Here is a 27,463-nt window from a genome sequence, read left to right on the forward strand (position 1 = left end):
CCCGCTCTCGCAGATCGGGGATCTGCGCTAGCGGGGACGTTTAACGCGACCCCGAAAAAGACATTGCGTTAGCGCAATCCGCTAGCGCTTAGCGCTAAACAGATTGCCCTAACGCAATGTGACCCTAGCCTAATCCTCCTCACAAGAGTCAGATTGAGCGAGACGCTGAGACCGACGTCTCCGCTGAGCAGCCTCCACTGCGGCAGGAGAAGAATGGGAGACCGCAGCGGAGATGGCCCGAGATTCCCCCTGTGCAGAGGCGGGAACTCGAACCCCAACACGCAGAGCTGTGAAAATAAAAAATCATTTTTTTTCCCACAAAAATGATTTTTTAGCCAAATTTTTATTTTCCCAAGGGTAACAAGAGAAATTGGTCCCCAAAAGTTGTTGTCCAATTTGTCCTGAGTACGCTGATACCCCATATGTTGGGGTAAACCCGTTTGGGCGCACGGGAGAGCTCGGAAGGGAAGGAGCACTGTTTTACTTTTTCAATGCAGAATTGCAGAGTCGCGTTTGGAGAGCCCCTGATGTGCCTAAACAGTGGAAACCCCCCAATTCTAACTGAAACCCTAACCCAAACACACCCCTAACCATAACCCTAACCCAAACACGCCCCTAACCCTAATCCCAACCACACCCCTAACCCCAACACACCCCTAACCCTAATCCCAACCCTAACCATATCCCTAACCACACCCCTAACCCGAACACGCCCCTAACCCCAACCACACCCCTAACCTTAACACACCCCTAACCCCAACACACCCCTAACCCTAATCCCAACCATAACCCTAACCACACACCTAACCCTAATCCCAACCGTAAATGTAATCCTAACCCTAACTTTAGCCCCAACCCTAACTTTAGCCCCAACCCTAACTTTAGCCCCAACCCTAATGGGAAAATGGAAATACATTTTTTTTATTTTATTATTTTTCCCTAACTAAGGGGGTGATGAAGGGGGGTTTGATTTACTATTTACAGCAGGTTTTTAGCGGATTTTTATGACTGGCAGCTGTCACACACTAAAAGAAGCTTTTTATTGCAAAAAATAGTTTTTGCGTCTCCACATTTTGAGAGCTATAATTTTTCCATATTTTGGTCCACAGAGTCATGTGAGGTCTTGTTTTTTGCGGGACGAGTTGACGTTTTTATTGGTACCATTTTCGGGGACGTGACATTTTTTGATCGCTTTTTATTCCGATTTTTGTGAGGAAGAATGATCAAAAACCAGCTATGGCTGGCCTGGCTTGAGAAAGGCTCATTTGTAGCCGAAACGTCGCCCAGACATGTGGGTGATTAAAATCCTGCACATTTTTCCACTGAAACAATGGAGTGCTGCCTCTTTCTTGGAATTCTATGAAGTTTGGTTAATCATTAGACAGATTGTCCAGGGGCCTTGTACCCGAAGATAAGTATTTAAACTGTGCTGTTCCTTTTTTTGTATTATATATATATATATATATATATATATATATATATAATATATATGTATTACACAGATAGAAGAAAAGCTGGCAATTCACGTGCCATCACTGCAGGAGCAGACAGGACAGAAGAGATGGATTACATACAGTAAATACAAATAGAATAGGTAGATATATAGATGTCTGTGACAAACACAATTAGTACAGTGTATGTGCAGCTTACTGTACGTGTATTTAATTAAGGCTGGTTTCACACTTGCGTTTTTGTAAGCTGCGTTTTAGCGCTAAAAAACGCAAAAAAAGCATGCGTTTTTTTTCCTATACTTATCATTAAAAATGCATGCGTTTTTTCACGGCAAAAAAATGCATTGCTGTCTATGTAAACGCATGCGTTTTTAAGCACATGCATTTGTTTGCGTTAAACGCATGCGTTTTTATAGAAAAACACAAGAAAACACAAAAAAAAAACAAGAAAACCCTAACCCTAACCATAGGGATCCAAACCCTAACCCTAAGGTTAGGATCCCTAGTAACCCTAGGGATCCTAACTCTAACCCTAACCATAGGGATCCAAACCCTAACCCTAACCCTAAGGTTAGGATCCCTAGTAACCCTAGGGATCCTAACCCTAACCCTAGGGATCCTAACCCTAACCCTAACCATAGGGATCCAAACCCTAACCCTAACCCTAAGGTTAGGATCCCTAGTAACCCTAGGGATCCTAACCCTAACTCTAGGGATCCTAACCCTAACCCTTAGGGTTAGGATCCTAACCCTTAGGGTTAGGTTTAGGATCCCTAGGGTAACGGTTAGGGTTAGGATCCCTAGTAACCCTAGGAATACTAACCCTCACCCTAGGGATCCTAACCCTAACCCTTAGGGTTAGGATCCTAACCCTTAGGGTTAGGGTTAGGATCCCTAGGGTTATGGTTAGGGGTAGGGTTTGGATCCCTATGGTTAGGGGTAGGGTTAGGTTTAGGATCCCAAGGGTTATGGTTAGGGGTAGGGTTAGGATCCCAAGGGTTATGGTTAGGGTTAGGGTTTGGATCCCAAGGGTCATGGTTAGGGTTTGGATCCCTATGGTTAGGGTTAGGGTTTGGATCCCTTTATCACCTTGATGGTGGGGGGTGGCTTATCAGTGACCTGGTGACCAGGACATTCTAATAAAAAGCTACCCCTAACCCTAGGGATCCTAACCCTAACCCTAGCTAATTCTATTAATAGTGTGTTTTCTAGTTGATTTTGATGATTGGCAGCTGTCACACACTTCTCAGCATGCGTTTCAAAAACGCAAACGCGGGAAAAAACGCATGTAAACGCGGGAAAACGCCGCGTTTTGCCGCGGTTTTTTTTTTGCTGCAAAAACGCATGCGTCTAAAAAACGCACCGTTTGCATGCGTTTTTTCACCACATGCGTTTTTTTTTTTTAAACGCTGCAGATCAAAACGCAAGTGTGAAACCAGCCTTATAAAAGATTTTTCGGAATAAAATGGCGGGGGCTCCAGCGCAATTTTCGGAACCAGCAAAGGGAAAACCGACGGCTGGGGGCAGATGTATAGCCTGGGAAGGGGGTGATACCCATGGAGCATCCCTGGCTATTAATATCAGCTCACAGCTGTATACTAAGCCTTTACTGGCTATTAAAATGGTGAACCCCCCAAAAAAATGATATGGGGGTCCTCCTATAATTAATAACCAGCAAAGGCTATGCAGACAGCTGTCGGCTGATATTAATAGCCTAGGAAGGGACCATGGACACTGCCCCCCCCCCCCCCCCAAGGCTACAAACATCAGCTCTCAGCTGCCCCTGAAAAGGCACATCTCTAATATGTGCCAATTCTGGCACTTAGCCTCTCTCTTCCCACTTGCCCTGTAGCAGTGGCAAGTGGGGTGATAGTTGGGGGGCTGATGTCCCCGTCAGGGGACATCAAGCCCCGAGGTTAGTAATGGAGAAGCGTCAATAAGACGCCCCCATTACTAACCCCATAGTCACATTGTAAGAAAACACAGACACCCAGGAAAAAGTCCTTTAATTGAAAGAAAGACACAGACTCCTTTAATATTCTTAATTAAACCATACTTACAACCTTGCCTATTCCCCCGATGTCCTCGGCATCTGCATAAGAGGTTAAAAAAAAAAAACAACAATATTCCTCAACTTTCCGCAGAGTTGCTTTTAATCCATTTTCCCACAACAGGTCCAGCTCTGCTACATCTAGATGGCACGCTGCATGATGCGATCATGCAGCCTATCATCCAGCACTGAGCACAGTGTGTCTGTGTGAACTGCTATTCACTGTCTGAGGGAATCGCGAGCATGAGAAAGTTTTCCTGCTCGTGGTGCCGTCAGACAAGCAATAAAAGTTTACAGCCAATGAACTCATTTCACCTATATGATGTCGGCGCGAGCGCCGCGCTGACGTCAGAAAAGCGAAGCGAGTTCATTGGCCGTGAACTTTTTTCTGGGTGTCTGTGTTTTTTTACAAAGTGACTATGGGGTTAGTAATGGGGGCGTCTTATTGACGCCTCTCCATTACTAACCTCAGGGCTAGGTGTCACCTAACGGTGACATCAACCCCCCCAATTATCACCCCACTGGCCACCGCTACAGGTCAAGTGGGAAGAGCGAGGCTAAGTGCCAGAATTGGCGCATCTTAGAGATGTGCCTTTTCTGGGACTACTGAGAGCTGATGTTTTAGCCTGGGGGGGCAGTATTCATGGCCCCTTCCTAGACTATTAATATCAGCCAGCAGATGTCTGCATAGGCTTTGCTGGTTATTAATTACTAGATGGTGGCCCGATTCTAACGCATCGGGTATTCTAGAATATGTAAGTAGTTTATTTATGAAGATTTCAGAATAATGCAATGAATACACAGGATTTGGCCGGCCGAGCGCGACCAATTAGCGAAGCGTGGTTCAAATCCTGTGCCAATTCGAGGCCGACTGCGTCTGTCGCTGACTGTTCACAGCCGGCCGCAACCAATCAGTGAAGGCAAGGGCCAGCTCCAGGTTTTTGAGTGCCCTGGGCGAATGAGTCTCACAGCCCACGTAGCATATAACACAGCCCACGTAGTATATAGCACAGCCACGTAGTATATTGCACAGCCACGTAGTATATAACACAGCCCACGCAGTATATAACACAGCCCACGCAGTATATAACACAGCCCACGCAGTATATAACACAGCCCACGCAGTATATAACACAGCCCACGCAGTATATAACACAGCCCACGCAGTATATAACACAGCCCACGCAGTATATAACACAGCCCACGCAGTATATAACACAGCCCACGCAGTATATAACACAGCCCACGCAGTATATAACACAGCCCACGCAGTATATAACACAGCCCACGCAGTATATAACACAGCCCACGCAGTATATAACACAGCCCACGCAGTATATAACACAGCCCACGCAGTATATAACACAGCCCACGCAGTATATAACACAGCCCACGCAGTATATAACACAGCCCACGCAGTATATAACACAGCCCACGCAGTATATAACACAGCCCACGCAGTATATAACACAGCCCACGCAGTATATAACACAGCCCACGCAGTATATAACACAGCCCACGCAGTATATAACACAGCCCACGCAGTATATAACACAGCCCACGCAGTATATAACACAGCCCACGCAGTATATAACACAGCCCACGCAGTATATAACACAGCCCACGCAGTATATAACACAGCCCACGCAGTATATAACACAGCCCACGCAGTATATAACACAGCCCACGCAGTATATAACACAGCCCACGCAGTATATAACACAGCCCACGCAGTATATAACACAGCCCACGCAGTATATAACACAGCCCACGCAGTATATAACACAGCCCACGCAGTATATAACACAGCCCACGCAGTATATAACACAGCCCACGCAGTATATAACACAGCCCACGCAGTATATAACACAGCCCACGCAGTATATAACACAGCCCACGCAGTATATAACACAGCCCACGCAGTATATAACACAGCCCACGCAGTATATAACACAGCCCACGCAGTATATAACACAGCCCACGCAGTATATAACACAGCCCACGCAGTATATAACACAGCCCACGCAGTATATAACACAGCCCACGCAGTATATAACACAGCCCACGCAGTATATAACACAGCCCACGCAGTATATAACACAGCCCACGCAGTATATAACACAGCCCACGCAGTATATAACACAGCCCACGCAGTATATAACACAGCCCACGCAGTATATAACACAGCCCACGCAGTATATAACACAGCCCACGCAGTATATAACACAGCCCACGCAGTATAAAGCAATGTGGGAACCATATCCCTGTTAAAAAAAGAATTAAAATAAAAAATAGTTATATACGCACCTTCCAGCGGCCTCCGGATCCAGCCCAGGGCTTTAGCGATGCTCACCACGACGCTCCGTTCCCAGTAATGCCTTGCGGCAATAACCCGTGATCATGTAGCGGTCTCGCGAGACCGCTACGTCTTCTGGGGTCATTGCCGCAATGCATTCTTGGGACCGGAGCATCTCAAGGAGCGGGAAAGGCTGGCGCGGACGCCGGAAGGTGAGAATACAATGATTTTTTTTTTATTATTATTTTACATTACATGTTTGTACTATTGATGCTGCATAGGCAGCATCAATAGTAAAATGTTGGTCACACTTACAGGGTTAATGGCAGCGTTAACGGACTGCTAAAAAGCTATGTGGGCGCTGACTGGAGGGGAGTATGGAGGGGGCACTGACTGGAGGGGAGTAGGGATTCACGGCCGGACTGTGACTGTCACTGATTGGTCGCGCCCAGCTGGCCGTGACCAATCAGCGACGCGGGATTTCCGTTACAAACAGACAGAAGTGGACCTTAGACAATTATATATATACTAAATAGCGGCCCGAATCTAACGCATCGGGTGTTCTAGAATATGTATGTATGTATATAGCAGCCACATAGTATATAGCACAGGCCACGTAGTATATAGGAGCCATGTAGTATATAGCAGACAAATACTACGTGGCCTGTGCTATATACTATGTGGCTGCCATATACATACATACATACATACATATTGTAGAATACCCGATGCGTTAATACAGGCCACGCAGTATATAACACAGCCCAAACAGTATATAACACAGCCCACGCAGTATATAGCAGCCACGCAGTATATAACACAGGCAATGTAGTATATAACACAGGCCACGCAGTATATAACACAGGGCACTTAGTATATAGCACAGCCCACGCAGTATATCACACAGCCCACGCAGTATATCACACAGCCCACGTAGTATATAGCAGCCACGCGGTATATAAAACAGCCCATGCAGTATTTAGCAGTGTGGGCACCATATCCCTGTTAAAAAAAAAATAATTAAAATACAAAATATATACTCACCCGCCGGGATCCAGCGGAGCTCTGGCGATGCGGGCGCGGCTGCCGCCATCTTCCGTTCCCAGGATGCATTGCGAAATTACCCAGATGACTTAGCGGTCTCGCGAGACCGCCAAGTCTTCTGGGTAATTTCGCAATGCATCTCTGGGAATGGCAGATGGCGGCAGGCGCGAGCGCATCGTCGGACGACGGAAGGTGAGAATAGCAGGGGGTTTTTTTAATTATTTTTAACATTACATCTTTTTACTCTTGATGCTGCATAGGCAGTATCAATAGTAAAAAGTTGGGGACACACAGGGTTAATAGCAGCGGTAACGGAGTGTGTTACCCGCGGCATAACGCGGTCCGTTACCGCTGGCATTAACCCTGTGTGAGCGGTGACTGGAGGGGAGTATGGAGCGGGTGCCGGGCACTGACTGCAGGGGAGTAGGGAGGGACTGATCGGACTGTGCCCGTCGCTGATTGGTCGCGGCAGCCATGACAGGCAGCTGGCGAGACCAATCAGCGACGCGGGATTTCCGTTACGGAAGTTGCAGACAGACAGACGGAAGTACCCCTTAGACAATTATATATATATATAAAGGGAGCCCATGTCATTTTTTTGGGGGGTCCCCCATTTTAATAGCCATTAAAGCTAATTATACAGCTGTGAGCTGATATTAACAACCTGGGAAGCTCCATGGGTATAACCCCCTTCCCAGGCTATAAACAACTACCTCCAGCCGTCGGCTTTCCTTCTGCTGGTTCCGAAAAGTGCATGGGAGCCTCCGTCATTTTTTCCCGAAAAATAATCTTATTAAATACATGTACAGTAAGCTGCACACACACTGTACTAATTGTATTTGTCACAGACATCTATATATCTACCTATTATATTTGTATTTACTGTGTGTAATCCATCTCTTCTTTCCTGTCAGCTCCTGCAGTGATTTTACAGTACATGGCACTTGAATTGCCGACTTTTCTTCTATGTAATATATACATACACATATATATATATGTGTGTGTGTCACTGACATCTATCTATCTATACACACACACACACACAGTGTGTCCGTAAAGTCATGGTGCACTTTTGACCAGTCACAGGGTCCATTTATAGTTTACATTTTGGCGCCTGTAGAGGCTATATGGGATAGCTACCTAAGGAGCCCTAATAAATCTGTGTGTGCGTGTGCTCGACAATTACACCTAAGCAAGACTACAGTTCACAAGGTGTTAAAGAAATGTCTCTGTTTTACGGGGTACAAATAGCGGCTGTTGCACGCTATCAAAGCAGAGGATAGACCCAAACGATGCGCGTTTGCTACAGATATGCTTCATGAGATCGACAATGATGCAAGATTTTTGCAGAAGATTGTGTTTAGCGATGGGGTGACCTACCATATCTGTGGACATGTTCATCGACATAACGTCCGAATATGGGCTGCTGAACATCCTCGTGCCTATGTTGAATGCAAACGTAACACCCCTAAAGTGAACGTGTGGTGTGGTCTGAAGCATGATAAGGTGACGGCAAACACGTATCTTGACATGTTGGAATTGTATATAGAGCCACTTTCCAGATGATGTCATCTTTCAATAGGACGGCGCTCCTCCACACTACGCCACCATAGTTTGGGAGTTTCTGGATAGAACATTCCCCTGGCGGTGGATAGGCAGGGGTTCTGTCAAGCCATGGCCACCACGATCCCCGGATCTGACGCCCTTAGACTTTTACTTTTGGGGTTATGTAAAGCAACATGTGTACATTGAACGTATCAACGACATTAATCACTTAAAACAGAGAATCACAGACGTTATTAACTCTGTTACACCAGACGTCCTTACCCGTGGTGTGGCAAGAACTTCACTATCGTTTGGATGTGTGTAGGGCAACAAATGGAGCCCACATCGAACTGCACTGAATAGGTATGAAACCGGGAGATTTTTCCTTATATTTGGAGCAAATCTCTATCGTTTTTGTTGCTTTCCAGTGACTGGTCAAAAGTGCACCACGACTTTAAGGACAGTGTGTGTGTGTGTGTGTGTGTGTGTGTGTGTGTGTGTTCTATTCTATTCTAACCTGTCAGTGTGATTTTACTGTACGCGCACATGGATTGACGGCTTTTCAAAGGACACCAGTGTGTAAAAATCGGACAGCACTCGCATGGTCCGAGTGTTGTGCAATTTTTTTTTTCTCGCACCCATAGGCTTGCATTGACGAGTCTCGGTGACAATCGCAGCACCCTCCGATTTTACAGGCACGCTGAATACGCCTGAGGAAAAAAAATGGTGATGTGAGCTGCCCCACACTGGTCCGAGTGCTATGCGATGTTTTCTCGTCCGTATTCTACAGTAGTGTGACTCCGGCCTTATACACTGACTACTCACCAGTGTGAACGAACAGTAATGTGATTGGCTAATTCTGAACACAACCACATCCCCAATTATAAGAGGGTGTTCACATTTAAGCAAGCGCATTACTTTAGTTTTGCTACATTTATTTCCCCTTCAAAATGATTTCAGTTTATTTTTCGATGGATTTGAGCAGCTTATAGGTGACATTAAGATAGAAAAAGTTCTGAAATGATTGCTCTTGGTATGATTTCTTTTACAAGACAAAACCAGGATTTTAACAGGGGTGTGTAGTATTTTTATATCTACTGTATGTGTACTAGTAGTGAGTACCCACAACTGTCATTCCCCACAAGTCAGTACAGTCACCTGCAGCGAGTCAGTTCAAGCCCGTACCAGTGGCGAGTAGCAGCACAGTAACGGAGAGTGGCGGCTCAGTACGCGCACCAGCAGCGAGTCAGCGCGCGCGCTAATGGAGAGCGGACAGTCAGCGCGCGCGCTAATGGAGAGCGGACAGTCAGCCCGCGCGCTAATGGAGAGCGGCCAGTCAGCACGCGCGCTAATGGAGAGCGGCCAGTCAGCCCGCGCGCTAATGGAGAGCGGACAGTCAGCCCGCGCGCTAATGGAGAGCGGACAGTCAGCCCGCGCGCTAATGGAGAGCGGACAGTCAGCCCGCGCGCTAATGGAGAGCGGACAGTCAGCCCGCGCGCTAATGGAGAGCGGACAGTCAGCACGCGCGCTAATGGAGAGCGGACAGTCAGCACGCGCGCTAATGGAGAGCGGCCAGTCAGCACGCGCGCTAATGGACAGCGGCCAGTCAGCACGCGCGCTAATGGACAGCGGCCAGTCAGCACGCGCGCTAATGGAGAGCGGACAGTCAGCACGCGCGCTAATGGAGAGCGGACAGTCAGCACGCGCGCTAATGGAGAGCGGACAGTCAGCACGCGCGCTAATGGAGAGCGGACAGTCAGCACGCGCGCTAATGGAGAGCGGACAGTCAGCACGCGCGCTAATGGAGAGCGGACAGTCAGCACGTGCGCTAATGGAGAGTGGTGGGCACAGACAGGTGTCACACAGGACATCACCTCATAGTTATGTGCAGCGCCCCTGGCACTAGCATACTGCCCACTGTGAGGGGCACAACAGCCATGACGGAACAGTCACTATTTCACGCTTTATGCACTGGAGGAGCCCTCCGCTGACGACCCATTATGGCGGCGCTGACATAAATACCGTACACTGGAAAGAAGACACATACGGGGAAGCGGCAGCTGCTCGGCCTCGCCGGAACTTTATACCACGGGCTGCAGGTTCCGTGTGCCACAATGCTTCTCCGCAGGTAAAGGGAGCGTCCGAGGACGTGTAATGCAGCCGGGTGGGCTTCCCAGGCTGTGCTGAAAGAAGTACAAGGGAAGATCCCCTGGTCACTCAGTACGGCTCGGTACTACTCTCACTGGCCGAGATTCTCTCAGTCACCGGCCGCAAGATGGCGGACACGGGGGAGGCGCCACATCACGGGGAAGAGCGGAGGGGACCACGGAGGGGGCTGTGATCTGAGGAGCTGTCCGTGCAGAGTCTGTAGGCACCGGCTGCACCCGGGAGAGGCGCACTGGTATCTCTGGCACAGAGCAGAGGGGGTAGGGACTACAACGGTAAATGCTAGAGTGTATGGGCTCCTTCCAGGTGTGACGTCATTTCCGGGGGCGTGTCCTATCGGGAGGGGGCGTGTTCTCCAAGGCGGCAAAGGAAAGCAGCATGACAGCTTGTGGACGCCATGGAGGTCAGTGGTTTCAGGGTGAAAAATGCTACTTGCCGATCGCTATTCGCTATTGGGGGGAGGCCCTGTGGTGGTCGACCTACTTGTCTGTGTGGGGAGTGACCCGTGGTGGGATTTTGGGGGCCTCCGCTGCTGCTGGCTATTGTGGGGGACCCCTGTGGTGGGGTTTTGGTGGGCTCCGCTGCTGCTGGCTATTGTGGGGGACCCCTGTGGTGGGGTTTTGGTGGGCTCCGCTGCTGCTGGCTATTGTGGGGGACCGCTGTGGTGGGGTTTTGGTGGGCTCCGCTGCTGCTGGCTATTGTGGGGGACCGCTGTGGTAGGATTTTGGGGGGCTCCGCTGCTGCTGGCTATTGTGGGGGACCCCTGTGGTGGGATTTTGGGGGGCTCCGCTGCTGCTGGCTATTGTGGGGCACCCCTGTGGTGGGGTTTTGGTGGGCTCCGCTGCTGCTGGCTATTGTGGGGGACCGCTGTGGTAGGATTTTGGGGGGCTCCGCTGCTGCTGGCTATTGTGGGGGACCGCTGCGGTGGGATTTTGGGGGACTCCGCTGCTGCTGGCTATTGTGGGGGACCGCTGCGGTGGGATTTTGGGGGGCTCCGCTGCTGCTGGCTATTGTGGGGCACCCCTGTGGTGGGGTTTTGGTGGGCTCCGCTGCTGCTGGCTATTGTGGGGGACCCCTGTGGTGGGGTTTTGGTGGGCTCCGCTGCTGCTGGCTATTGTGGGGGATCCCTGCGGTGGGATTTTGGTGGGCTCCGCTGCTGCTGGCTATTGTGGGGGACCCCTGTGGTGGGATTTTGGGGGGCTCCGCTGCTGCTGGCTATTGTGGGGGACCGCTGCGGACCGGATTCAAGTTAGTCTGCAGTTAGCTATTAGATATTAGTTAGTTATTCGATTTTCCATGCATGGTGAATTATACATAGAGTGGATATTGTTTGGGTAAAATTTTGATCAGGACTTTGAGATGTTTATTTTGACTACTTGTGGTCCTGGGTTATTCACATAAATCGCTTATGTCGCACATAATCAAACGCACTCAACCGTACATAAGTTCAATTTGAAAACAGGTACCCTTGACCACTAGTATTTAAAATGACCAGCTCAATGTCCTGAACAATATTTGCCAAAAAAAAATCAAGTCTATGTGTAGTTCAGAAATTATTCACGTAAATCGCTTATGTCGCGAATAAACAAACGCACTCAATCGTACGTAAGTTCAATTTGAAAATAGGTACCCTGGACCACTAGCACTCAAAATGACCAGCTCAATGTCCTGAACAATATTTGCCCCCAAAAATATCAACACTATGTGTAGTTCAGAAGTTATTCACGTAAATCGCTTATGTCGCACATAATCGTACTCAATCTAACAAATTTTTCCCCAAAAATGCAGAACTCTATGTATTTTAGAAGAATTATACAAAATATGCTAACTACACATGTGAAACATTTTATCGGTACCTCACTGTTTGCTATCATAACTTACTTGAAGTTTCCATAAGGGCTTAACCCACTAATCTATGTTTAATTCAAGGGTTGTTGAACAGATGCTAAGTTTGTGTGTGAAATTACACTTAATAAAGTTTTATGTCATCAAATTATTTATATGTAATTGTATCGTCATTCTTAACCTTTTTTTAACTTTACATAGTGGTTCTTGTGTAGACATGGGGGTCAGTGGGTGCTGTCGTCCGCTTTCCCGACCGCCTTTACAAAGACAGCATGGACCATGGCTCATCCCAACTGAACGCCCGACCTCCTCAACAGTGGGTGGATCACTACTCATACAACACAGGGTGAGGGAATCACAATATTAAGACTTTCTTGGATCTCCAAATAATTAATGGCATATATCACACAACCAGCAAAACACAAAATGTAACAGGCAACAGTTTCTCACCCTTCCACTGGCTCACCAGGGATTATAATATCCATTCATCAGAGCTTAAAGGGCTACTTACTCCAAGCCAGCAGCACCCCGCTTTCGGCGGGCGCCCACCGAGTATAATGCCAGATTTAGGAAGCTGACTGAGTACCGCAAATTCTGTAGTCAGGTGACTGGATTGTCCCAAGCTGTATACCATCCTTATGTAGTCTTTGATCTCTCATCCGAATCCTTGCATTCGATGCTGAAGTCCATGTAGTCTTATAATCCATGTTCGGTTATAGCCTGCCAATCGGATCCGCAGATCAAAAGTTGGTACCATGCAGCAAGTGTGACTTGGTCACTGGACAGTCCTTCTTTACCCCTGAGCTCTCAATTCAGACTTGGGGCTTCATGATTGGTGGAATAAGAGTGTGCTAGATTGGCTAGATTCCAAGCCGCAAACATAATATCCCTAGTACTAATGGTGTCTAACAGAGATGAGATAGGGTACTGTCAAACAGTGCCATTTTCATCGCTACGACGGTACGATTCGTGACGTTCTAGCGATATCGTTACGATATCACAGTGTCTGACACGCAGCAGCGATCAGGGACCCTGCTGAGAATCGTACGTCGTAGCAGATCGTTTGGAACTTTCTTTCGTCGCTTGATCACCCGCTGACATCGCTGGATCGTTGTGACACCGATCCAGCGATGTGTTCGCTTGTAACCAGGGTAAACATCGGGTAACTAAGCGCAGGGCCGCGCTTAGTAACCCGATGTTTACCCTGGTTACCAGCGTAAACGTAAAAAAAACAAACAGTACATACTCACATTCCGGTGTCTGTCCTCCGGCGTCTCAGCTTCTCTGAGATGTTTACCCTGGTTACCCGGGGACTTCGGCATCGCTCCAGCGCCGTGATTGCAAAGTGTGACCGCAGTCTACGACGCTGCAGCGATAATCATACGACGCTGCGACGTCACGGATCGTGCCGTCGTAGCGATGAAAATGGCACTGTGTGACAGTACCCATAGAGTCAGCTAATTTACATAGAATCGAGCAATACAATGAAAGGTTAGCATAATTGATTTATCCGAGTCTGTGACCTTACCTGGCAAAGGTAATTACATTAGTCAACAGGAACTGTAAACCTAGACTCCTTAGGGTACCGTCTCACATAACGATTTACCAACGATCACGACCAGCAATACGACCTGGCCGTGATCGTTGGTAAGTGGTTGTGTGGTCGCTGGGGAGCTGTCACACAGACAGCTCTCCAGCGACCAACGATGCCGAAGGCCCCCGGGTAACCAGGGTAAACATCGGGTTACTAAGCGCAGGGCCGCGCTTAGTAACCCGATGTTTACCGTGGTTACGAGCGTAAAAGTAAAAAAAAACCAAACAGTACATTCTTACATTCCGGTGTCTGTCCCCCGGCGTTCTGCTTCTCTGCACTGTAACAACCTCACAAGAATGAAGTATAAACAAGCTCAAAAGAAATTTTATAAAAAACTAAAGTTTATTAAATACACCACTAAAATTACAACAAATTACAAATATTAATAAATAATAAAGTACTATAGAGTGCTTAAAGTATTGGGTACAGGTGCACCAAAAATACACGCAAGGTGTCACATTATGGAAAGAAGGAAGAAAATGGAGGGTATAGTCACATGAGTACTGATCTCAGTAAAAACCAATTTTGGCTCATATGACTGTTAGTCTTAATACAGAAACCCACCACTACACTATATTGCCAAAAACCCTATGCAACGGTCCAGTGACCAAAAAATTCTCCAAATGCAGGGGGGACCATTCATCTCCTACTTAAATCTTACCCTTTTCCTTCTCCATAATGACGACACACGCCCCTACGCGCGTTTCGCCCACTGCTTCGTCTGGGGGCCCGCATGGTGTCTATGTCTCCCAATATCCTGCTTTTATATCACTCATCGCCACTAATTAGCGGCGCGTGCTGCTGACAAATCCGGGCGCCTATTGCCGCATCATCTCATGCGCCAACATGGCGGTGCGGGTCACCGGGAAATCTTTTTTACATTCAAGGACCGGTTCTTCCTGCAAAAACGGGGGACCGCGATGGGGGCGGCTTGTGCGCCCTCCTATGCAAACCTCTTTCTCGGTTTTTGGGAGAGGGGTTTGTTTTGGGATGGTGCGCAAGCCGCTCCCCAAGTCCTTGGATGGTTTCGTTTTATTGACGACATCCTGTTCATCTGGCAAGGTTCTGTTACAGATTTAGAAACATTCATGGTGGGTTTGAATCGCAATGAATCCAACATCAGACTGATGTATACATATGACAAAAAAAGGGTCTCCTTCCTTGACGTGGAGCTCAGAGTGCAGGAGGATGGATCGATACATACTGATATGTATCGTAAGGAAACATCTGTAAATGCTTTATTACATGCATCCTCTGCACATCTGGGCTCCACGATCAATGCTATACCAACCAGTCAGTTCCTCCGGGCTCGTAGAATCTGCACCACAGATGCGTTGTTTGAGGGACAGGCCAGTGACCTTGGGCAGAGGTTTAGAGATCGTGGTTATAGCAACAGGAGCATTAAGAAGGGCTACGGAAGAGCCAAAAATACTAAAAGAGCGGACCTTTTGGCTCCACAGGAAGGAAGTGTAGGGAAGAAGAAGAAAAAAGTAGGAGATATGGGTGTACGATTCATCTCTACTTATAACCAGCAATGGGACCTTATGAGAACCATCTTGAAGAAACATTGGTCGGTCCTTCTAACTGACCCAGTTTTGAATAAACATCTGACTCCGGTACCCCTTATGACAGCTAGGAGAGGCCGTAATTTAAGGGATATTCTTGTTGCAAGCCACTATATTTCAAAATCTACCCCCCTTTTTGGTATCAAGGATAGGAGAAAAGGTTTCTTTCCTTGTGGAGACTGTTTAGCATGTAAGAACCATATGAGGTGCACGTCCTTCGCATCATCGAGCGGCCTCAAGACATTTGAAATCAGGGAATATATCACGTGCACGACTACCCATGTCGTATATTACGCCATGTGTAGTTGTGGCCTGATATACATAGGACTCACCTCACGTGAGTTACGGGTTAGAACTTGTGAACACGTGAGAGACATTGAGGCCGCTCGTGATGAGGATGACGTGGAGTCTCTTAAAACAATCCCCAGACATTTCAAGCTTAAACATAACTGCAACTCTAAAGAATTGAAAGTCTGGGGAATTGATTGTGTTTACATGGGGAGTAGAGGTGGTGACGCTGTAAGGATCCTTATGCAAAAGGAATGCAGATGGATAGTAAACCTTAATACAATGGTTCCATTTGGACTGAATGAGCAATTAAGTTTTTCATCATTTCTGTAGTTTTGGGTCGTCTCTGGATTCTGAATCACTGTTTTTACATATATTTTTATCCTGTTTTTAACTTGTTTCTCTTGTTTGTTTCTTTTTGTAGTTATTCAGTATTATAATAAATTATGAATTATTGTTACTCATACGCTTCTTCGAAAAAATTCCATCTGGATGTGGATCCCGGAGTCTTCTTCCCTCATATCGATGGATGGAACTTTTTAAATTTGCACCATGTCACTTTATTATTAATATATGTGTGTATATATATTTTCACTATGTAATAGGTATATATATCTTTTATATGTGATGGACATATATGTTCATCACAATAATCACTATTGTATGTCTTATATTGTATTGATTGTTGCAACACTTATTTGTGTGTATCTTATTTCGCACTTTGTCACTTTAATTTTGTCACTATGTATTGGCATTTTTTATATATTATGGGTTATGTATGTGATGAACATACATGTCCATCTTATTAATTATTAATTATCACTAGATTGTATTCTCATATGGATTGATTTTTTTATATTTGAGATATGTATGGACTATAATAATTGTAATAATTATTACTACTACACTAATCTTATTTTGGGTTTAATATTTAATCTATTGGGATGAGTCCTTGTTAGATATCTATACTTATAGTGAATTTAACTCACGTTAGGTGATATTCCATCGATATTGTGAGGGCTACAGGATAGATCCGGGTAGTTGAACAGATTCACGCCGCAGCAGCAGCATTGGGCATTGTAGATGAAGGGGCTGCCACTAGTGCGCATGCTCCTGACACGGGCAATGGCCGCGGCATTTTCTCCGGCGCCTATTAATGACGTGTGCGGGCCACTGACGTCATCCGGGATTTCCCGGTGACTCGCACCGTCATGTTGGCGCATGAGATGATGCGGCAATAGGCGCCCGGATTTGTCAGCAGCACGCGCCGCTAATTAGTGGCGATGAGTGATATAAAAGCAGGATATTGGGAGACATAGACACCATGCGGGCCCCCAGACGAAGCAGTGGGCGAAACGCGCGTAGGGGCGTGTGTCGTCATTATGGAGAAGGAAAAGGGTAAGATTTAAGTAGGAGATGAATGGTCCCCCCTGCATTTGGAGAATTTTTTGGTCACTGGACCGTTGCATAGGGTTTTTGGCAATATAGTGTAGTGGTGGGTTTCTGTATTAAGACTAACAGTCATATGAGCCAAAATTGGTTTTTACTGAGATCAGTACTCATGTGACTATACCCTCCATTTTCTTCCTTCTTTCCATAATGTGACACCTTGCGTGTATTTTTGGTGCACCTGTACCCAATACTTTAAGCACTCTATAGTACTTTATTATTTATTAATATTTGTAATTTGTTGTAATTTTAGTGGTGTATTTAATAAACTTTAGTTTTTTATAAAATTTCTTTTGAGCTTGTTTATACTTCATTCTTGTGAGGTTGTTACAGTGCAGAGAAGCAGAACGCCGGGGGACAGACACCGGAATGTAAGAATGTACTGTTTGGTTTTTTTTTACTTTTACGCTCGTAACCACGGTAAACATCGGGTTACTAAGCGCGGCCCTGCGCTTAGTAACCCGATGTTTACCCTGGTTACCCGGGGGCCTTCGGCATCGTTGGTCGCTGGAGAGCTGTCTGTGTGACAGCTCCCCAGCGACCACACAACCACTTACCAACGATCACGGCCAGGTCGTATTGCTGGTCGTGATCGTTGGTAAATCGTTATGTGAGACGGTACCCTAAGGAGTCTAGGTTTACAGTTCCTGTTGACTAATGTAATTACCTTTGCCAGGTAAGGTCACAGACTCGGATAAATCAATTATGCTAACCTTTCATTGTATTGCTCGATTCTATGTAAATTAGCTGACTCTATGGGTACTGTCACACAGTGCCATTTTCATCGCTACGACGGCACGATCCGTGACGTCGCAGCGTCGTATGATTATCGCTGCAGCGTCGTAGACTGCGGTCACACTTTGCAATCACGGCGCTGGAGCGATGCCGAAGTCCCCGGGTAACCAGGGTAAACATCTCAGAGAAGCTGAGACGCCGGAGGACAGACACCGGAATGTGAGTATGTACTGTTTGTTTTTTTTACGTTTACGCTGGTAACCAGGGTAAACATCGGGTTACTAAGCGCGGCCCTGCGCTTAGTTACCCGATGTTTACCCTGGTTACAAGCGAACACATCGCTGGATCGGTGTCACAACGATCCAGCGATGTCAGCGGGTGATCAAGCGACGAAAGAAAGTTCCAAACGATCTGCTACGACGTACGATTCTCAGCAGGGTCCCTGATCGCTGCTGCGTGTCAGACACTGCGATATCGTAACGATATCGCTAGAACGTCACGAATCGTACCGTCGTAGCGATGAAAATGGCACTGTTTGACAGTACCCTATCTCATCTCTGTTAGACACCATTAGTACTAGGGATATTATGTTTGCGGCTTGGAATCTAGCCAATCTAGCACACTCTTATTCCACCAATCATGAAGCCCCAAGTCTGAATTGAGAGCTCAGGGGTAAAGAAGGACTGTCCAGTGACCAAGTCACACTTGCTGCATGGTACCAATTTTTGATCTGCGGATCCGATTGGCAGGCTATAACCGAACATGGATTATAAGACTACATGGACTTCAGCATCGAATGCAAGGATTCGGATGAGAGATCAAAGACTACATAAGGATGGTATACAGCTTGGGACAATCCAGTCACCTGACTACAGAATTTGCGGTACTCAGTCAGCTTCCTAAATCTGGCATTATACTCGGTGGGCGCCCGCCGAAAGCGGGGTGCTGCTGGCTTGGAGTAAGTAGCCCTTTAAGCTCTGATGAATGGATATTATAATCCCTGGTGAGCCAGTGGAAGGGTGAGAAACTGTTGCCTGTTACATTTTGTGTTTTGCTGGTTGTGTGATATATGCCATTAATTATTTGGAGATCCAAGAAAGTCTTAATATTGTGATTCCCTCACCCTGTGTTGTATGAGTAGTGATCCACCCACTGTTGAGGAGGTCGGGCGTTCAGTTGGGATGAGCCATGGTCCATGCTGTCTTTGTAAAGGCGGTCGGGAAAGCGGACGACAGCACCCACTGACCCCCATGTCTACACAAGAACCACTATGTAAAGTTAAAAAAAGGTTAAGAATGACGATACAATTACATATAAATAATTTGATGACATAAAACTTTATTAAGTGTAATTTCACACACAAACTTAGCATCTGTTCAACAACCCTTGAATTAAACATAGATTAGTGGGTTAAGCCCTTATGGAAACTTCAAGTAAGTTATGATAGCAAACAGTGAGGTACCGATAAAATGTTTCACATGTGTAGTTAGCATATTTTGTATAATTCTTCTAAAATACATAGAGTTCTGCATTTTTGGGGAAAAATTTGTTAGATTGAGTACGATTGATTATGTGCGACATAAGCGATTTACGTGAATAACTTCTGAACTACACATAGTGTTGATATTTTTGGGGGCAAATATTGTTCAGGACATTGAGCTGGTCATTTTGAGTGCTAGTAGTCCAGGGTACCTATTTTCAAATTGAACTTACGTACGATTGAGTGCGTTTGTTTATTCGCGACATAAGGGATTTACGTGTATAGCTTCTGAACTACACATAGACTTGATATTTTTTTGGGGAAATATTGTTCAGGACATTGATATGTTCATTTTGAGTACTAGTGGTCCAGGGTACCTATTTTCAAATTGAACTTACGTACGATTGAGTGCGTTTGTTTATTCGCGACATAAACGATTTACGTGAATAATTTCTAAACTACACAGAGTTGATATTTTTTTTTTGAAATATTGTTCAGGACATTGATATGTTCATTTTGAGTACTAGTGGTCAAGGGTACCTCTTTTCAAATTGAACTTACGTACGATTCAGTGCGTTTGTTTATTCGCGACATAAGCGATTTACGTGAATAACTTCTGAACTACACATAGAGTTGATATTTTTGAGGGCAAATATTGTTCAGGACATTGAGCTGGTCATTTTGAGTGCTAGTAGTCCAGGGTACCTATTTTCAAATTGAACTTACGTACGATTGAGTGCGTTTGTTTATTCGCGACATAAGCGATTTACGTGAATAACTTCTGAACTACACATAGAGTTGATATTTTTGAGGGCAAATATTGTTCAGGACATTGAGCTGGTCATTTTGAGTGCTAGTAGTCCAGGGTACCTATTTTCAAATTGAACTTACGTACGATTGAGTGCGTTTGTTTATTCGCAACATAAGCGATTTACGTGAATAACTTCTGAACTACACATAGAGTTGATATTTTTGGGGGCAAATATTGTTCAGGACATTGAGCTGGTCATTTTAAATACTAGTGGTCAAGGGTACCTGTTTTCAAATTGAACTTACGTTTGATTGAGTGCGTTTGTTTATTCGCGACATAAGCGATTTACGTGAATAACTTCTGAACTACACATAGACTTGATATTTTTGGGGGCAAATATTGTTCAGGACATTGAGCTGGTCATTTTAAATACTAGTGGTCAAGGGTACCTGTTTTCAAATTGAACTTACGTACGATTGAGTGCGTTTGTTTATTCGCGACATAAGCGATTTACGTGAATAACTTCTGAACTACACATAGAGTTGATATTTTTGGGGGCAAATATTGTTCAGGACATTGAGCTGGTCATTTTGAGTGCTAGTAGTTCAGGGTACCTCTTTTCAAATTGAACTTACGTTTGATTGAGTGCGTTTGTTTATTCGCGACATAAGGGATTTACGTGAATAACTTCTGAACTACACATAGAGTTGATATTTTTTTTGGTAAATATTGTTCAGGACATTGAGCTGGTCATTTTGAGTGCTAGTAGTCCAGGGTACCTGTTTTCAAATTGAACTTACGTACGATTGAGTGCGTTTGTTTATTCGCGACATAAGCGATTTACGTGAATAACTTCTGAACTACACATAGAGTTGATATTTTTGGGGGCAAATATTGTTCAGGACATTGAGCTGGTCATTTTGAGTGCTAGTAGTCCAGGGTACCTATTTTCAAATTGAACTTACGTACGATTGAGTGCGTTTGTTTATTCGCGACATAGCGATTTACGTGAATAATTTCTGAACTACACATAGAGTTGATTTTTTTTTTTGGAAATATTGTTCAGGACATTGATATGTTCATTTTGAGTACTAGTGGTCAAGGGTACCTCTTTTCAAATTGAACTTACGTTTGATTGAGTGCGTTTGTTTATTCGCGACATAAGCGATTTACGTGAATAACTTCTGAACTACACACAGACTTGATATTTTTTGGGGCAAATATTGTTCAGGACATTGAGCTGGTCATTTTGAGTGCTAGTAGTTCAGGGTACCTCTTTTCAAATTGAACTTACGTTTGATTGAGTGCGTTTGTTTATTCGCGACATAAGGGATTTACGTGAATAACTTCTGAAATACACATAGAGTTGATTTTTTTTGGTAAATATTGTTCAGGACATTGAGCTGGTCATTTTAAATACTAGTGGTCAAGGGTACCTGTTTTCAAATTGAACTTACGTACGATTGAGTGCGTTTGTTTATTCGCGACATAAGCGATTTACATGAATAACTTCTGAACTACAGATAGACTTGATATTTTTTGGGGCAAATATTGTTCAGGACATTGAGCTGGTCATTTTGAGTGCTAGTAGTTCAGGGTACCTCTTTTCAAATTGAACTTACGTTTGATTGAGTGCGTTTGTTTATTCGCGACATAAGGGATTTACGTGAATAACTTCTGAACTACACATAGAGTTGATATTTTTGGGGGCAAATATTGTTCAGGACATTGAGCTGGTCATTTTGAGTGCTAGTAGTTCAGGGTACCTCTTTTCAAATTGAACTTACGTACGATTGAGTGCGTTTGTTTATTCGCGACATAAGCGATTTACGTGAATAACTTCTGAACTACACATAGAGTTGATATTTTTTTTTTGAAATATTGTTCAGGACATTGAGCTGGTCATTTTAAATACTAGTGGTCAAGGGTACCTATTTTCAAATTGAACTTATGTACGGTTGAGTGCGTTTGATTATGTGCGACATAAGCGATTTATGTGAATAACCCAGGACCACAAGTAGTCAAAATAAACATCTCAAAGTCCTGATCAAAATTTTACCCAAACAATATCCACTCTATGTATAATTCACCATGCATGGAAAATCGAATAGCTAACTAATATCTAATATCTAACTGCCATACATGAAAATCGAATAACTAACTAATATCTAATAGCTAACTGCAGACTAACTTGAATCCGGTCGCTGCGGTGTGGTTTTTGGGGGCTCCGCTGCTGCTGGCTATTGTGGGGGACCGCTGCGGTGTGGTTTTGGGGGGCTCCGCTGCTGCTGGCTATTGTGGGGGACCGCTGCGGTGTGGTTTTGGGGGGCTCCGCTGCTGCTGGCTATTGTGGGGGACCCCTGTGGTGGGGTTTTGGGGGGCTCCGCTGCTGCTGGCTATTGTGGGGGACCCCTGCGGTGGGATTTTGGTGGGCTCCGCTGCTGCTGGCTATTGTGGGGGATCCCTGCGGTGGGATTTGGGGGGGCTCCGCTGCTGCTGGCTATTGTGGGGGACCGCTGCGGTGTGGTTCTGGGGGGCTCCGCTGCTGCTGGCTATTGTGGGGGACCGCTGCGGTGTGGTTTTGGGGGGCTCCGCTGCTGCTGGCTATTGTGGGGGACCGCTGCGGTGTGGTTTTGGGGGGCTCCGCTGCTGCTGGCTATTGTGGGGGACCCCTGCGGTGGGATTTTGGTGGGCTCCGCTGCTGCTGGCTATTGTGGGGGACCCCTGCGGTGGGATTTTGGGGGGCTCCGCTGCTTCTGGCTATTGTGGGGGACCCCTGCGGTGGGATTTTGGGGGGCTCCGCTGCTGCTGGCTATTGTGGGGGACCGCTGCGGTGTGGTTTTGGGGGGTTCCACTGCTGCTGGCTATTGTGGGGGACCCCTGCGGTGGGATTTTGGTGGGCTCCGCTGCTGCTGGCTATTGTGGGGGACCCCTGCGGTGGGATTTTGGGGGGCTCCGCTGCTTCTGGCTATTGTGGGGGACCCCTGCGGTGGGATTTTGGGGGCTCCGCTGCTGCTGGCTATTGTGGGGGATCCCTGCGGTGGGATTTTGGGGGGCTCCGCTGCTTCTGGCTATTGTGGGGGACCCCTGTGGTGGGATTTTGGGGGGCTCCGCTGCTGGCTATTGTGGGGGACCCCTGCGGTGGGATTTTGGGGGGCTCGGCTGCTGCTGGCTATTGTGGGGGACCCCTGCGGTGGGATTTTGGGAGGCTCCGCTGCTGCTGGCTATTGTGGGGGACCCCTGTGGTGGGATTTTGTGGGGGGGGGGGACTGCTGCTGGCTGTTGTGGTGGACTTCTGTGGTAGGCGACCTGCTTGTGTGAGGGGGGCTGCAGGCTATTGGGGGACCCCTGACCTGCTTGTGGGGGGGCGACCTGCTGCATGCTATTGGGGGGTGACCCATTTTAGTGGGGGGTGACCTGCTTGTGGGGGGGGGACCTGCTGCTGGCATTTGGGGGGACCCCTGTGGTGGGATTTAGGGGTGACCTGCTGCTTATGGTGTGACTTGTTTGGGGTGTTAGACCTGCTGCTGGCTATTGGGGTGACCCCTATGGTGGGACCCCTGTGGTGTGATTTGGGGGCGACCTGCGTGCGGGGGACCCCTTTTAGTGAGGGTGACCTGCTTATGGTTGGGTTTGGGGAGGCAACCTGCTTGTTGCGGGACCCCTTTTAGTGGGGGCGACCTGCTTGTGGAGGGGTGACCTGCTGATGGCTATTGATGGGCCCCTGTGGTGGGGTTTGGGGGTGACCTGCTGGCTATTGAGGGGGACCCCTGTGGTGGGGTTTGGAGGTGACTTGCTGCTTACGGGGTGGACCCCTTTTAGTGGGGTCGACCTGCTGCTGGCTATTGGGGAGACCCTGGTGGTGGGGTTTGAGGGCGACATGCTAGTGGTCGGGTTTTGGGAGGGCGTGACCTGCTGTCTATTGGGGGGGACCCTTGTGGTGGATGTGGGGGGAGACCTGCTGCAAGCTATTGGGGGACCCCTGTGGTGGGATGTGGGGGTGACCTGCTTGTGGTGGGATGTGGGGAGGCGACCTGCATGTGAGGGGTGACCTGCTGCAGGCTATTTGGGGGACCCCTGTGGTGAGATTTGAGGGCGACCTGCTTGTGGGGAGGCGACCTGCTTGTCGTTGAATGTGGGGAGGCGACCTGCTTGTCGTTGAATGTGGGGAGGCGACCTGCTTGTCGTTGAATGTGGGGAGGCGACCTGCTTGTCGTTGACTGTGGGGAGGCGACCTGCTTGTCGTTGACTGTGGGGAGGCGACCTGCTTGTCGTTGACTGTGGGGAGGCGACCTGCTTGTCGTTGAATGTGGGGAGGCGACCTGCTTGTCGTTGAATGTGGGGAGGCGACCTGCTTGTCGTTGAATGTGGGGAGGCGACCTGCTTGTCGTTGAATGTGGGGAGGCGACCTGCTTGTCGTTGAATGTGGGGAGGCGACCTGCTTGTCGTTGAATGTGGGGAGGCGACCTGCTTGTCGTTGAATGTGGGGAGGCGACCTGCTTGTCGTTGAATGTGGGGAGGGGACCTGCTTGTCGTTGAATGTGGGGAGGCGACCTGCTTGTCGTGGAATGTGGGGAGGCGACCTGCTGCTGGCTATTGGGGGGATCCCGTGGTTGGATTTGGGGACGACCTGCTGCTTACTGGGGGATCCCTTTTATTGGGGGGCGACCTGCTTATGGGTTGGGTTTGGGGGGGGGGGGCTGAAGAGGGTTTGAGCTGGGTGGGGGGTGGACATCGAAGGGGGTGTGTGCTGGGTGGGGGGGTCCACGTCCGATGGGTGTTGGACGTCCGATGGGGGTTTGTGGGGGTTGGACGTCCGAAGGGGGTGTGTGCTGGGTGGGGGGGTCCATGTCCGATGGGGGTTTGTGCTGGGTGGGGGGGGTCCACTTCTGATGGGGGTTTCTGCTGGGTGGGGGGTCTGCATCTGGGGGTTTCTGCTGGGTGGGGGGTTCCGCGTCCGGTGGGGGTTGTACGTCCGATGGGGGTTGTACGTCCGATGGGGGTTGGACGTCCGATGGGGGTTTGTGGGGGTTGGACGTCCGATGAGAGTTTAAGCTGGGGTGGCGTTCGATTGGAGGGGGTGTCTGATGGGATTTATGGTTGGGGCAGGGGGCGTCATATTTGGATTTACGCTTGAGGGGAGGGAATGTCTGGTGGGCTTTGGATTTATCCTGTGGGGTCCGCTGGTTAATGTGAGGTGGATGTTTCTGACTGGGGGAGCGAGGTTATGCTGTGTGGCCCGCTGGTTAATGTGAGGTGGAGGTTTCTGACTGGGGGAGCGAGGTTATGCTGTGTGGCCATCTGGTTGATGTGGGGGGGGGGGGGGGCTAATGCTTCATTGGGGTACACAAAAAAAATATGAGTGTATGCTGCTTATGCTATGCAAAAAAAAAATGTAGGTATTTCCCTGTAGAGGAGGCCACACCACCAACTGGCACGAAGCTAATCCTTTTTAGCTTAATGTCAGTAGGAGGCAGACATGGGTCTGGACCACCCAGCCCAGTTTCTGACTTAGGTTTTGGGGGGTTTTTTTATTAACGATTTTCCTTTTTCTTTTTTTTTCCAGATACGGCTTTTGAGGGCGACAGTGGAATTGTCACTCTAATCTCCCACCTAGAATTGTCACTACCGTATCATCTGTGGTCTACGAGGCAAGGCCCTAACACATCAAGAGTGTTTGTGGTTCCCCAGAGGACGGTCCATGCCACGAATCCCCCTACCCTCTGGCCCCCCCAGAGCCAGATAGAGTAGGGAGGGAAGACGAATCCGTTATGTGCCAGCCGCCGAAAGGTCTGCGTCCAGGTTATTCCATGCCCATCTTCATCATCGGTCTGTGAAGAATGATGTGTGATCTTCAGGACACATATATCCTACCAGGCAGTGAGTGGGCTACTTAAAAAAAAAAAAAAAAAATGGAAAGGACAGGACAAGTATGTCCTAGTTTGCCCCTGAGCAATATGGACGTCTCCTGGGGAAACCTTCCTATTCATGCAGCCTCCATGTTTTCCAGAGGCTCCTGTGACCCTGCTCTTAAAATATCCAGGCTTCGGTCAAGGCCTTCTCTGGTGGCCGGTCCACACCGCCAGTGCCCTGAACAATCATGCACGCCAACTTTCTAGTGTGTCCTACTCTGCACCTATCAGTTTAAGAGTACTTCGCTTCTGCAACAGAGGACTAAAGTCTGCCTCCCAAGAGATCTGCTGTTCAATTTTGGTTGTTTTGGAAATGTTCTGTCCAAAAAACCGACGGGACAACTCTCCGACCCGCCAGGAAAAGACGAGACCTTCCTTTAGGCCAACCCCCTCCTGGCATCCATGAACCCACCAGCACTGGTCTGCTAGGCCTGGATCTAGCAGACTCTCTTCGACATGATGGGGCGTTCCCACCTAGGATGTTTCTCAGGGTCGGCTGCCGTGTCCTTCACAATTCAAGGCCGGTATTATGATCTCTGGTCTGGGACACCGAAACCTCAGACATCGGAGGCAGGCCTGGGGGGAACAGAGCCACATACCAAACCGACAGTCCAGCCCGCATGCACCAACAGCATATTACAGTTTTAAAATACTGTAGAAATGCATAAAATGAAACAAGCAAAGGCATAAAGTTATTCAATGCAAAAAAAATGCAGTTTTATAAAATTAGAAATGTTTCTATATCTAATGGTAAAATGATATTTATCCAGTATTTCTATAAGTAAAAGTCTGAGATTTCTGTGGGAAATGGTCATTTGTTCCTCTTAAACCAGTTCTGAATGTAAATAAAACATTGCTCTGATGAAGTCTCCACATTGTATTTTAGCCTTTCATTTCATGCATAGGGTAGGACAAGCCCATGATGTATCTGTGTAACACATGTAAGGTGCTATAATAACAGCCTTAGGCTGGTTTCACATTAGCGTTCGGCAGGGCTGCGGATGGCAGCCTTCTTCCTCCGTTAAGGCTACTTTCACACTAACGTCGCTTGCTCTACGTCTCAATGCGTTGTTTTGGAGAAAAAACGCGTCCTGCAAAGTTGCCTGCATGATGCGTTTTTTCTCCATAGACTTTCATTAGCAACACATTGGGACGGATTGCCACACGTCGCATCCGTCATGCGACAGATGCGTCGTGTTTTGGCGGACCGTCGGCACAAAAAAAGTTCCATGTAACGGTTTTTTGTGCGTCGAGTCCGCCATTTTCGACCGCGCATGCGTGGCCGAAACTCT

At 47.4% G+C, this 27,463-nt stretch overlaps 1 protein-coding gene and 1 long non-coding RNA gene across 4 annotated transcripts in view; one reads left to right on the forward strand and one right to left on the reverse strand.

The window, feature by feature from the left end:
- PPP6R2 (protein phosphatase 6 regulatory subunit 2) overlaps positions 1-10,836 on the reverse strand; it is a 204,396-nt gene extending 193,560 nt beyond the window's left edge. The window contains exon 1 of one of the 3 annotated variants that reach the window (XM_077264346.1): positions 10,434-10,836. The gene's annotated coding sequence lies outside the window, so the exon portion shown is untranslated. Of the gene's footprint in view, positions 1-10,413 lie in introns of all 3 variants that reach the window. The other 2 variants (XM_077264348.1, XM_077264347.1) reach the window with 2 other exon arrangements.
- On the forward strand, positions 10,828-27,044 carry LOC143775791 (uncharacterized). The gene is made up of 2 exons (XR_013215706.1): positions 10,828-10,955; positions 25,826-27,044. It is a non-coding gene; the product is annotated as an uncharacterized LOC143775791 (long non-coding RNA).
- Positions 27,045-27,463: the final 419 nt, after the last annotated feature.

This window comes from Ranitomeya variabilis, chromosome 5 (genome assembly GCF_051348905.1).
Source record: "Ranitomeya variabilis isolate aRanVar5 chromosome 5, aRanVar5.hap1, whole genome shotgun sequence".
Classification (NCBI taxonomy): domain Eukaryota; kingdom Metazoa; phylum Chordata; class Amphibia; order Anura; family Dendrobatidae; genus Ranitomeya; species Ranitomeya variabilis.